Raw genomic sequence first — 13,280 nt, 5'->3', positions numbered from 1 at the left:
CATCACAAGTACTAATTTCTAAGGCAAAACCTCTCAAAGCCTTTCTTTGAAAACCTCTGCCTGAAGAGAATTCTTTTGCACCAGGACAGCTTCAAAAGGCACCAAAATGTAGAAGACTAAATTGTTCTTTGAACATCCCTTTTCTTTGGACATGTTCATTTTCTTTTGAAGTCATTGAATCCACAACCCTATTACACACATTCTCCCTCTTGCCCAATGCAATATTCCTTCCCAAGTGTGGGTTTTGTGCATGTGCAGTAGGCAGTTTGTGGTGTCAAATCATAGTCAGTGCAAATTTTCAGGGTTTTTGTATTGCCCTTAAACTGATACTTAACTGTCTTGTAAATCAGCTAACAAGTGGTAGGATGTTCTGTGGGGGTCTCTTCAGATTCCTCCGAAACACCTGGAAGGGACAGCAAGAGAGTAAAAAAAGTCCCATGGCTCTCTGTATAAAACTTGTGGTGCTGGAGTTTTTGCAAATTCATCCCATGCCTAAATATGTCAGGAGACTGAAAAACACGGGCTTAAAATCCAACCAGGTTTGCTGAGATTCCCAGTGAGCTCCAGTCTGCAAGCACCAGTGACGTCTTTGCCAGCTGGGAGCTGAAAAACTTGATCTGCTGCATACCTGCTCCCAGGGCTCTTGGAGAGTTCTCTGACAACCTGCCACAACTAGACATAGTAAGGTGAGCTAAGGATAGCTTAGGGTAAACTTCCATTTTTCTCTTCCCTTATTTGGACTTACAGCACAGGCTTAACTTTTTAAATGGCTTTCTTTGTCTTGGCAGATTGCTGTGAACTGCACCATGCCGGGATGACGTTTTAATATTAATCTCACTGTAAGACCAATTTAGGGCTTCATGTGTTTTCTGAGATGTTCCCAACATCTGTTAACAATTTGGGCATGAATGTTCGTTTTTGCTCTGTCAATGGGTGCAGCCACTATTCCAGCAGTCAATAAAATCGTGGTAGGAAGGGAGGAGGCTGGAGAATCATTGCCTGCTGGCCACCAAAGAAGCAGAGGTAGAGTGGGTTTTTATAGTAGGAGTGCTAGTAAAATATCTGTATTGTATTTGAATACCTGTATATAGGCCTTGCCCTGATAAGCCCAGGTTGTTTTTGATGGGCTGCAGCTGCGATGGCTGTAATTGGACTGCAGCTGTAGCTAGTGAAGATAACTGTGATAAAAGGGAGTGGGCTTGGCCAGCTAGGGAGAGCCTGGAGGGAGTCCTGACTAAAAAGCAGCAACAAGCAGAAGAAGAAGTCTGTGCTGTGAAGAACTGCCCCCAAGAAATATCGCCGAGAAGGTACGAGACTTTAGAAATATGATTGCGGCAGTATAGGACTCTAGAAATATAAAACACAAGCAGAAGGTAACAACAGGTTTTATTGCGTTCTGCTCCTGCTTCTTCACAAGACCCTAAAGCCCAAGTGCTCAAAACATTTTAGGTAGTGCAAGGCTTCCTCTGAAAGTGAGGAAACACTTTTTCATGTGAAGGTGATCGAACGCTGGCACAGTGCCCAGGGGTGTGGTGCAGTCTCCATCATTGGAGATATTTAAAAGCCATCTGGGCATGGTCCTAGGCAGCCTCCTCTAGGTGTCCCTGGCTGACCTCCAGAAGTCCCCTGCAGCCTTATCTCTACAGTGATACTGTGGTTCTGCCTGCTCCCATCAGGGCAAAGTTCCAGAGAGCCTATTGCTGTGCACGACAGGAATGGTGGCACTGACTGCCCATCTGTACCACAAAGATCTTGCAGTTCTTCTGTGGCTTTTCAGCAACCTGCTGCTGGAGTTACAGCCCTGGCAGGAAAACCCCTGAAGGCCACTGACACGGCTGGCATTTCCAGAGCAGCTCCAGTTATGTGTGCCAGAGCAGGGTCAGACACAGGGCCGACACTCGGGAATGTCCCTCTGGGTCCCTGTGTTTTGGTGCAGCCCGTAATTTTTTGTTCCTTTCTAATTTTTGTAACATGAAGAAGCAAACATGGAAAATCTTGTTTCAAAGCCCAGTTTGTTGTAAAAGATCAGGAATGTCAAGGCTGTGTAGCTGTAGTTGTTTGGAGAGCTGTTAACAGCCTGGAGGAATCTATGCAGGGGTTAGAGGTTTGCTTGCCTCTTTTTTAAAGCTTTTCCTTCTGCTCACAACTGGAATTAAATAAAGAAAAATAGGAAAGGAGCTTTAGTAATAAGAAACACTATAAGGCGTTTTTTTCCTTTGTAGACTTTCTATAAGCAACATTTTGTCAATTGTATGACATTTCTTCCTGTGGCTCATTCCTTCACCTGGCCTGGATGGCTCCCTCTGGCCACCTCACACCTGGAGACTGAGGCTCCACCATCCTCCTTGCACTGGCTCTGCTCAGTGTGCATGTGCCTGACAGAGCAGGTGTGGCTTTGGCAGAGATTTGTACCTTCTGACCCCTTGTTGCATGCCAGTTCCTGCAGCAGCATGGTCTCAGTGAGCTCTAGGAACAGCACAGTGTCCTCCCCACACGGGTGAGCTGTGGCTGTACTCACAGTCCATCAATTCTCCCTCCTCCCATCACCAGTGCATGACTTGCAGGGTGGAAAGTTTGGGGAATTTTTTTACCAAGTTCTCTTATCTGCAGAAAAATTCCCTGAGTTGCTCCCTTGTCCTGCCTTGGAGATGCATTTGTTTCTTGGTGTGGATATTTTTGTCTTGCTTTCAATTTTTATTGCCTTGTTATTTTTACTACTTGCTTCACTTTGACGAAGGCTTTTGCTGAGCCTGATTTCCAGAGGGGAGAAACTCCTGCAGATGCTGTCTTTCACCCTTCTCAGCATTCTGCATCCTGAGCTTTAGCCTGATGGCTTTTCTCCTTTCTAGCCTGTGTCCTGGCAATGTAATATTACAGACAATCCATGACAGAGCCCAGCAAAGAGGAGCTTATACCAATTGCACAGGCTTTTTTTGTAAAGACATCATCTTGCTCTTTTAAACAACTCTGTTATTTGAACTAGTGTGTAAATCTTGGTAATGCAGTGTGGAGCAATAAATAATTAAACCATTCTTTTGACAAACAATAAAGACATACCTTTGACATTTTTGGTTATAAGAACATGTTTCTTGTAAAAGCTTTATTTTGCATACTTTAAATACAGCAAATATTCATTTCTCCAATGGCTCTGTTACAGTGGGAATCTTCATCTTGTTTGTCTGCACAGCTTCCAGTAAGGTCATTCAGCCAAAGCAATTAATAAAAGGGGCCTCTAAAATTATGGTTTCTGAAATAATTTTAGTTTTGTCCTTTGCGCCCCACAAGGGGAGGTGTGGAAAGCTCATCTGGCATCTCATGGCCCCTCAGTGGGCACATGTTCAGTGCAAAGATATTTTAGCTGGCAACCTCCAGCTGGAATTTATTGCCCATGTGCAGTCTGAAAGTTTTCACAGACTCAAAAATTGGCCAAATTTGGTCAAGCTGCATGGAAATGACAAAATCTCATTACTAACATGAGACCTCTCAGCCAGTTTCTGAATTTCTGCCTTGAACAATAGATGTGCTAATGCTCCCCACTGAAGGCCTCTCACCTCAGGGTCTTCCCCTGAGCTCCTTCTGAGGTTTCTCTGAGCAGATTTTGTGACAGTGCCTCCCAAACACTACAAAGCAAAGTAGAAATCCCACACAGCAACCCTTGTAAACTTTTCTGCCCTTGATGGGTTTATCATCCACCAGAAAATGATCTTATATTAAGGAATTTTGGACTGCTTGCAGTATTTATAATTATAAATCCCGACATGCCTTGGGAAAGGGGTGGAGGGAGGTGAGTGAATAAAATGCAAGATGAGGAAAAATAAATGGAAGGAGATAGGGAGAATTGTTAAAAGGATCTAGAGGTAAAGGCAAGTTGCAGCCTTTACAATGTAGGAGAAAACCCCAAGAGTGTGGCAGTGGTTAAGCTGGGATGAGACACCCCAAAGCACTTTCCCTAATCATGTCCTGCTCCCGGGTCATGGAAACTCCCAGCTAGTGCCAGGTACTGTGACCTTAAAGCAGTATTTGCTTCCTCTGGTGCAAAGGTTTTTAAGTCCTGTGTGTAAGCAGAAGCTGCTTTCAGCCACCCTCTAACCAGGGAGCTGCTCTTTGGTCTGAGCTGGGTTCCTCCTCTGTGAGGTGAGCTGGGCTGCAGAGGAGATGCTCTGTGGGTGAGAATTGACCAGACTATAAGCATGGTCTGTGCCTCTGGCACACTCCTTATCTTCCTTGCTCACTTGGCTTATCATATCCAGCAGCACACAGGTCTCATTTCCTCTTCTTCCCCTCCCTGCAAGCTTCTATTGCTTCAGTGAGTCATCAAATACCCACGTGGGGACTGGTGGAAGATGGTGATGTGGTGCTGACTGGAGCACAGGGAGACATGCAAACGAAATATTTTCTGCCTGAGTCTGACCAGCACTAGTGAAGCCAGTGCCTGTCCCTGCCCCACACAGAAAACTCTGCTGGGCTCTGTGCAGGGTCTGGCTGTCACCAGAGACCCCTGTTAGGGATTAAGAAGAGGACCAAGAGCTCGTGGCAGCTGCAGGAAGAGGCTGCATGAGCCTCAAGTGATCCTTTGGGGATGTGATGCAGCATCTGACTGAGATGCTTCCCTGTGTGAACACTTCACAGTGCTGATCTGCGCTGACTCACAGAGCTGAGGCTGTACCTGATTTCAAACTGCTCTGCACTCTTAGGCTGACTTTCAAATATCTTTCCTGCAAAGATGAAAGATGCTAAGAAGTAGGTCCTATAGCTGCCTCTCACACTCCACTCTCTCTTACATATTAATCCAATAAGATGTAAAATGATAGACAGCAGCCCTCAAAAATGTCATACAAGGTGTTCATTAAAAAAAAAAAAAAAAAAAAACAGTCCAGCTTTCAAAATGAAACTAATATAACTCACAGCACTTCTGTCCCCAGTACCAGAAGGCTTAACTTTGGGGGACATTTAGGAATAAGCAGTGTTTAAAAACAAAGAGGTTGGAGGTACAAAATGTAGATCCAGACTGCATGGCTGCCCAGGCCTGGGGTTCAGGTTAGGGAGGGATGGAAATCTCAGAAACAGGCAGCTCCACAGACCTCATAAGCGTGAAGATGCTTTTCTTACTTTCTGACTGTTGGGGCCTATTAAGTACACCAGAATTTTTAAATAGTGCTTTGGAGTCAACACACCATTTTCTTATTTAGCCAGTTGGGATGAGTGGTGGTTGTTTACAACCTTAATGAATCTGCACCTCAAGACAGGAGGACTGCATGTGAAGTTTAATTAAGATTTGCAGGGGACTTTCTGCTCTCACCCACCCCCAAGCTGCTAGTACAACATTGGAGGGAGGTTAAGGCCTCACTGCTGAGCACAGATGGTGAAGGTGCAGAGGGTAGAACCCTGTGGGGGCAGCATCAGCAGCAACAACACACTCAAAATCCTCCCAGTGGGGCTGTGGATGTGTTCACATCAGCACCAAGGCTGTGAACAAGGTAGCCAGTCCAACACAAACCTTTTGGCACCATGCAAGGGCAACTTCTAAAAGAGAAGGTATTGTCTGCACGCTGCTTTTATGCACTTATACATCATCATGTGCCAAAAGCAGAAAGGGAAGAATTTTGAAAACATTCTCTTCTTTCTGTGTTTGCTCTGGGAATAGATAAATATTTCACATTAACTGTGTTTGTCTGCCAATTTTTGTCGTGAGAGCGCTATCTCCGAATTGTAGAGCCTGTGAATTATAGTGGTAAACGCTGTATTGCTTTGACCTTTTGAAATGTCTCCAGCATGACTGGCTGCCTGTCCTCCCCTTCCCCCAGAGGTCAGGCAGGTTGTAAATATAGGCGAAATGGAATAGCCAGATAATCAAATTGAACCCATTTCACTGCAGTGCGGTGCAATCACAGCACAGCGAAATTCCATCAGCGTCGGGGCTGCATTTCCAGCGCCACGGAAATCGCTCTGTAACTGTCCACACAGCCCCAGGAGCAGGGCTTGTCATCTGCCACAGCCTGGGCTCTGCATTTTTAAGCCTCCTTTAGCAAAGAAAAAAAGAAATCCCAAAGCCACATAAAAAAGGGTAAGGAATAGGCTGACATTTAAAAAAACACATCATCTGAAAAGAATTACCTTGACATATAGGATGATTGATAAGTTATATTTGCCTTGTTGGTTGGTTGCTTTTTTTCTTTTTCTTTTAAAGACTCTAAAATGCTTCCTCTGCTCCAGAGCAGATAACAGAATTGCTTGCTGCATCACCTGAGTGTGCCTTCTTCAAAGAATAAGTACTTTAGTCATTATATTAGCAACAGCATTGAAGTACAGCACATAAGTAATGATACAAAGAGCTCCATAACTCTCATTATTCATGAGGATGGAATTTAGGAGCAATGTCCCTTGACCAAGCAAGACAAAAACCTGGAAGTTGAAATCCATATAGGTGTTTTTTGGTAGTAGGAGCCAAGCACAGCACTGTGCTTCTGTTTCTTGCAAGCCCAGAGATGTTAGCAGTAGGGTAGCGGGGCATAATTGATGTTTACTTACAATCAGCATCTTTCTGTGCCAGCAATCATGGCAGACTGAAACTAAGCAGGGGAACCAGAAACCCTGCTGCTTTCAGCTGTCTGGAACAATAATTACACAGTGCCACGGCACCTCTGGGAGTCTGGCACCATTTATCCTCCGACTCTCGGCGTTGGTTACCTGCCACAGAGCAATCCCCAAAGCAACCAATCCCCAACATCATTTTCATACAAAAGGTGGAGAGAATGATAATGGCTATGCTATTGCTCTGCCTTCAGAAACCCAGGCTGATGGCTTAATTGAGGTTAAAATAAGCTCCAATCAGAGAGGTAAAAACTTAACAGGGCTACTTAATCTTATATAAATACAAGAGAGATACAAGTGCATGAGGAGAGAATAATAACTGACTCTGGTGAGGTTTCTATGGAGAATAATCATTAGCCAAGCAGTGAACAGATTGGACTGGGAACAGGCTATTTAGCATTCATGCCCTGGTGGTAAAGGCTTTGAGCTGGAGGCTAATTTGAATTTTAGGGTTGGGTTTAAAAGGAATAGAAAAGAAAAGAAAAAACCCACCCTGTCTGGAGCAAACAGCATCAACCTAATTTTTGTCCTAGACCGTGCCAAAGAAATTCGCCTGACTTTTACTCTGTCACCTAAATGCAGATTGTCTAATGCAAGGGAGAAGTAATTGCAGGGCAGGAAGGCTTTCAGTTGTCTCGGGAGCAGGGATTTGCCCTGCCCAGGGCAGTGTCCCCAGCCCTGTTTGTACCTCCTCCCTCTCCCCACACTCTTTGTAAAGCTGAGCAGGCAGCCCAGCCTGCTGCCCTTCAGCAGCAGCACCGGGAATGCTACCAGAAAAATAAATTTTAAAAGAGTTTGATTTTTGCTTTACATTTTCATTCTCAGAAATAATTCCTTTTTTAGAGCTTGAAATGAAAATATTTACTCTTTCGCAAATCACTGGAAAGGTTTGGCAAGACTCAGATGTTTTTATTTTTCAGGCTTGCAGATTGTTGGTTATCTGCTTTGTTAAGTTAAATTAGATGGTAGATTTCAGAAGTATTTGCAAACACCTCTTTCATGCAATGGCCCTTCAAATAGGAGCTATAATTTCAATCCTCTTCTGCTCTGTTTTTTTGCTGTTTTTCTTTTTTACCAGCTGCTCGCAAGAGTGATTTCTGTAACAGTTACTTTCTTTTAAACAGACTATGTGAAAAAATGCAATAACTAGCTGGAGATGTGCAGATCCTGCCAAAGTACAGTTTCTGGGCTCTTTTTTCCTCAGTATGTATCCCAGAGATGAAGTGATGTCTTTCCCAACCAGCAGCTCGGCTGACACAGTCCCATACCAGCTGCAGCTGGATGCGGCCTCTGGATCTGTAGCTGGGGACAGATGAAGTTAGAAGCATGTATGATACTGCTGATTGTATTTCAGAGTTTATATATTTTGGTGTAACTTAAGATCCAGTCTCTCCTGTTACTTTTTACTTAGTATTTAGTAAAGCATATCTTGTTATTATACAATTTCAAAAACATGTTGCATGCACTATGATAAAATCTGTGGTTTGCTAGGAGGTTCTCCTGTGTACTTACTAGCTTTGCTTATAACTCCCCATTTTCCTGATCTTAGCTGGAAGTCCTTCAGATTATGCCCATCAAGAGATAAAAATAAACTGCAGGCTGCAGCTCGGTGTAGCTGGATGCTCCATTACTGTTGCAAAGTACAAGAGTCCTCAGGAAAGCAATGAAAAATTACCCCTCTCCAGGCAGTGAAAAATGTCAGGAGCCTCGTGGTCTCTGAGGCCTTAGCAGAGAATAATTGTGCTGTGAGCAGATTGCTCTGTGCCAGAGGCCTCACAGCACTCTCAGAGGGAAAGCTGTGAGACCCCCTCAAAAGGGAGCTCAGAGCCCTCACATGGCACTTTTTGGGAGAAAGCAGGGAATGATAGAACACCATGCTCCCAGACTGGCTGCCTTCATTGAGGTGAGTGGTCCTGTGCCTTCCAGGACTGCTTACAACCAGAAAAATGCAGGATAACTATGATCCAACAGATAACTGGGTAGGTATTTTTAACAAACTGAGCTGTGACCGTCGTTCTACTGGTGGCCAACAACTGGACAGTAAAACAAACAGAAAAGGAATGTGAGGTCCCAGGCAAGGAGAGAACTTGGCCTGGAAATTTTCCTGGAATACCCACTTGGCCCTGTGCTTGTAGGCACTGCCTGTCCTCTCCAGGGCACTCTGCAGACAGAGCATCCATCCCACCCTGGCCCAGGCTGTGCCTCCTGCTCGTGCCCATCATGGTAAGGGCCAGCCCAGAACTTTGCCCTGGTTGTTGTCCCTGGAGCTGGGGCCCTCCAGCCCACAGGGAGCTGCATGCAGCGTCTGACTCCAGAATCAGGATAAAAAGAGGGATTTTTTTGCAGCCTGGTAGCATTCATAAGTGTGCTCTGCAGAGGAGATGTAATGAGGATGATGACCAGGACCAAGGATGACCAATGTGATGAGGTCAAGGCAATTCTGAAGCAATTTGTGCTTAATGGGTAACAGGGGCCAGAATTTGTTAGATATTTCACCTCCCTAGGAAAGGGTCTGACAGAGCCAAGTTCATTATCCTGGGGAGAGGTGACAGTGCTGTTCTGCCAGATTGTGCAGGAGCAGGGTTAAGGTTGCAAAAAGAGGACCAGAGTCCTCCTAATTGTGTCTTCCCTCTCTTTTCAGTGCTTTAATTATAAAATGTGTTTGTGCAAGGCTGTGAGATGCTGGGCAGCTTGGTGGGGAGCAGAGCTTTGGGGGCGGGCAACAACTTTGCCCAGGGTTTGTGTGCAGGGCAGGTGGGAGGGGGCCCAGATGGTGGGATCAAAGGAGCAGTAACTCACTCACTCTGACTGCACCATCTGCTCTGCCCTGGCTTATAATTTCCAGCTCTTTCAACTTCACCCAGGATTTGGTGACTTGTCTGGGGACCACTTTGTGTGAATAAAAAGGGAAATGGAGGCTCTGCTTTGCAGAACTTGAATTTCTGGCAGGAAGGGGATTGGCCATAACCTCCACACAGCAATGCACTGTGGGGAAATCATTACTAGACCCCAAACTACCACTGAATGGCTTTACAGGGGTTGAATTAAAGGCTTTTCATGGGTTCCTGTAAATGACAGGAAGTTCAGCTTTGTCACCCTCTTCCTGGTGTTGCAGGTGTAATGTTGATCACCAGCTCACATAAAATAATAATAAATAGCACCTCTGTTAGTTCTTTTAATTTGTCAGCCAAATGTGTTAGACTAAGCCAAATGTGCTAGTACCTTATTTTTATTTTAATCTTGGTTCTGAATGTTCAGAGCCTTAATTTTTTGTACATAATTACAAGATGCTGAGACCCATTACGAAGTTAAATAGTTCATTGCCACAACAAGCTTTGTCTCCAAAACAATAATCAAGCTAGATGTGTTTGGTGTTTCTGTGTCCAAAACCTCTTCCAGCTGCCACAAGGTAGCTAACAGCATGGTCCTTCAATGTTGACATTCATCCCATGAGCAGAAAGGTAATTCCAGCTTTTCCTTGTCTGCGCAGGGCTCAGCTGGAGGGCAGCTCTTGCCCAGGTGACCTGACTCATGGAAACTACAGAGCAGAACAGGACAGAGTGGCAGCTGTGATGGGAGACACAGAGGGGAGGGCACTGCCAAGAGGAGGGAAGGGGAACCCCAGGGTTTTCCCCACTTTGTGGCCCTTGCCCCTTCCAGGATGTTTGTGAGGCTTTGTGGGGCATTCTAGGGAGAAAACAGCAGAGTGTGCCAGGGCTGCTGCTTTGGTGACAGCTCCTGGAAGCCATTCTTCTTCTTCCCCATCCAAAGTCTGGTTTTGGGGTCAGTGCAGTCCCTTTGCAGTGCCCTGGTTTGCCAGTGCTGCTCCAGGCTCCCTCACCCTCACACACAGCCCAGCCCATGGAGCAGCACTCTCTGCCAGTGCTCTGGTCCCTGGCACTCCAGAAAAGCTTTGGCTCACAAGGATAACAAGAGTTACCTACCTGAGTGCTGACATCACCTAAACTTGCTGTTCTGGAAAGGAGTCAGAGTAAACAGCTCCTCTGCCCAGACCCAGTGCAGCTGCCCATGATGGTTTTCACTTTCCTCCCTGATAATTAGTGCCTTGCCAGTTCTCCTTGCCAACTCTTCTGAGTAGATTTGTAAATTTTGGAGCACTTTGATATATCAGCTGTTAATGTGAGGTTTTGCTCCTCCCAAGGACATGTCCCTGCAGACGTCAAGCAGAGTGATTTGCCCACCAGCAGGGCTGTGAGTGCTGCCATGGCTGATGAGACAGGTTTGCTCAACTGATAGTGCTCATTTAGGACAAAAATGGCAAGGAAGCCTTTGGCCAGAAGAAGAGCTTTCATTTGCTAGAGACCATGAATGGCCAAGTGGGAACAAGGAAGCCCATGGCTAAACAGGAGGCTACTGCCAATTCCATTCACTGATTCTCCAGAACCTGGGAGGACTGCTACAATGGTGATGTCTGGCTTGCAACGTGCCCAGAGCCTTAGATCACAGCCTAGCAAACGAGAAAGGCAGCAGGAAGGAAGGAAAGGCTCTGGTCCCCAGCCTCTGCCTTGTACAACACGGGCAGCACTTCTGCCATCTGAGACTGATGCTGGCAGAGCAGGATTTGCTGTGCCACCAACAGCAGCGCTCAACATTTCACTGTGCTGCTTTCCACCCTCATGTGCTCAGGCTTTCTTTTAATGTCAGGGATGCAAGGAAAGCCCAGAACACATTAGGACAACCACCTGGGGAGTTAGTTATGATTTTTAAAAGCTAATGATGCCGCCCACTGTTCAATGTTTATAATAAACTGTCTTCTCCCCCTCTTAACTAAATTGTGCTTATACAGGGTGGGAAGCTGTACCCAAGGGCCCTGAGCACCTGGCTTGCTGCACAGAGCTGCTGCACTCCATAAATAGGAAAGGTGGACAGAAAGTTATTCATTTTCATGCATTTGAACGGGACAGGCTGGGAAGCTCGGGCAAAAGAAAGCAACAAGGATGATCCTGGCCTACAGCTGCAGTGTTTTAATGCAAACCTGAAGATTGTGCTGTCCTCTTGGCAGCTGGCTCACAGCTCAGCCTGCCCAAGCAATGCAGATGGGGATTCAGAGGTTGCATGGAAACACTTTGCTTTCCTCCAGCCCTGTGCCAAATGCAATTCCTGATTGCTCAGCTTACAGACATTTCTGCAGCACCAGAGGAGCAGTACACAGCCTGCTGTAACTATCACCTGGAAAGGAACATTTCTCTCATTCTCTAGTCCCTGGTTTTGCCCTGATGTCTGCTTTGTGCTGTGTCTATGGCTGAGTGGCCATGCCTCAGCCCTGCCAGGGAAGCAGCGCCCTGGGCAGAGCCCAGCACATTCCAGGGCTCCAGACTCTTGTACAAATAAGGAAGCAAAAAGTCCGAGCTGGATCAGAGCAGGACTAGTGTGTAGTGTGTCAGTGAGAACAGCACTTCAGCTCTGAAAGAGCTTTGTCATAGCAGGAAACACAGTGGCACCCTTCAACCTGCCAGAGGAGGGGATTACCTTTGGCACAGCCATGTCTCAGTTTTTTCCTCACAGAAGAAAGCTGTGAAGTTGAGCAGGTCACATGTGTGTGGCAGGGGCAGGGGCCTGGCAAGGCCAGCACCCACAGAAGATTCACTCAGTCACTCAGTGCCAGGGAGAACATCCCTGCAGCAGCAGGAGAGATTGGGGACAGCACTGTGCAGCTCAAGCCCCTGCAGCCAAGCACCACCCAGCCCAGGCTGATAGGAGAGGTTTTCTTGTAAAAAGGTGATTTTTCAGTTCTGTTTCCAAGTTAGTCACCTCCTTTACTGGAACAATTGGAGAGGTGCATGCAGGAGCCACCAAGCCACCACCAGCTTAGCATCAGTCTCCTCATAAAGGCAGAGAGCACTGGCACATCAGTGGCCAGGAAACACTGCCAGGGGTTTCATTCCAGTCATTTGGCTGCAGCACTTGATGAACTAGACAGGCTGACCAATGTTTAACATGTATTTTCCAATGCCTGATATAAGAAATGACAGCTTTTAATTACAGTACCTAATTTTTTAGGGGACAGCTGTTTCTTTCACATTATGAATTAACAAGCCATTCTGAGCAGATTTGTACTGTGCAAACAGATCTGAACTAGCTATGAAGATAGTTTAGCTTGGAGCTTTATTTTTTTGGCATACTCCCCGCTTTTGAGCTTCATGCATTTGTTTCTTCTGTGTGCTGAGGTTGTAGCAGACAGGACCACCTGTGCTTCTCAGGATCTGCTGCCACAAGGGCTGGATCTTGGATGGGGCCCTCAGTGCCACCAGAACAACATTGCCAAACTGAGAACAAGTTTATTTTTTTATTGCACAGATGCTGGTTGAAGGGACACAGTTCTTGACTCCCATTGGCACTCAGGTGCTTGTGTCCAGGGAAGTTACACACAAGTGCATCCCTGAGGAGCTGACACACAGAAGCCACTCCAGAAAAGATGGAGAAAGGCAGGCACTGCTGCTTTGCAATGGTACTTAACTCCACCTGTTTGCAGAGCAAATTACCCTTAAAAACATAGCTGGGCCTTCATCTGTATTTTAAGACATGCAAAGGAAGAAAAATAGAAAATAAAAAGCAACTCCAGCCCACACTCTAGGCAGCCTGGCTCTCTCCCAGGTCTCTGGCCCGGATTCCTGCAGTTCTGAGTGAATGTTTCTTTGCTATCTTGCTTGTCCATCACACCTGCTTTG

The sequence above is a fragment of the Melospiza georgiana genome, chromosome 1 (assembly GCF_028018845.1).
Source record: "Melospiza georgiana isolate bMelGeo1 chromosome 1, bMelGeo1.pri, whole genome shotgun sequence".
NCBI lineage: Eukaryota > Metazoa > Chordata > Aves > Passeriformes > Passerellidae > Melospiza > Melospiza georgiana.
Note: the sequence above shows the minus strand (reverse complement) of the source record.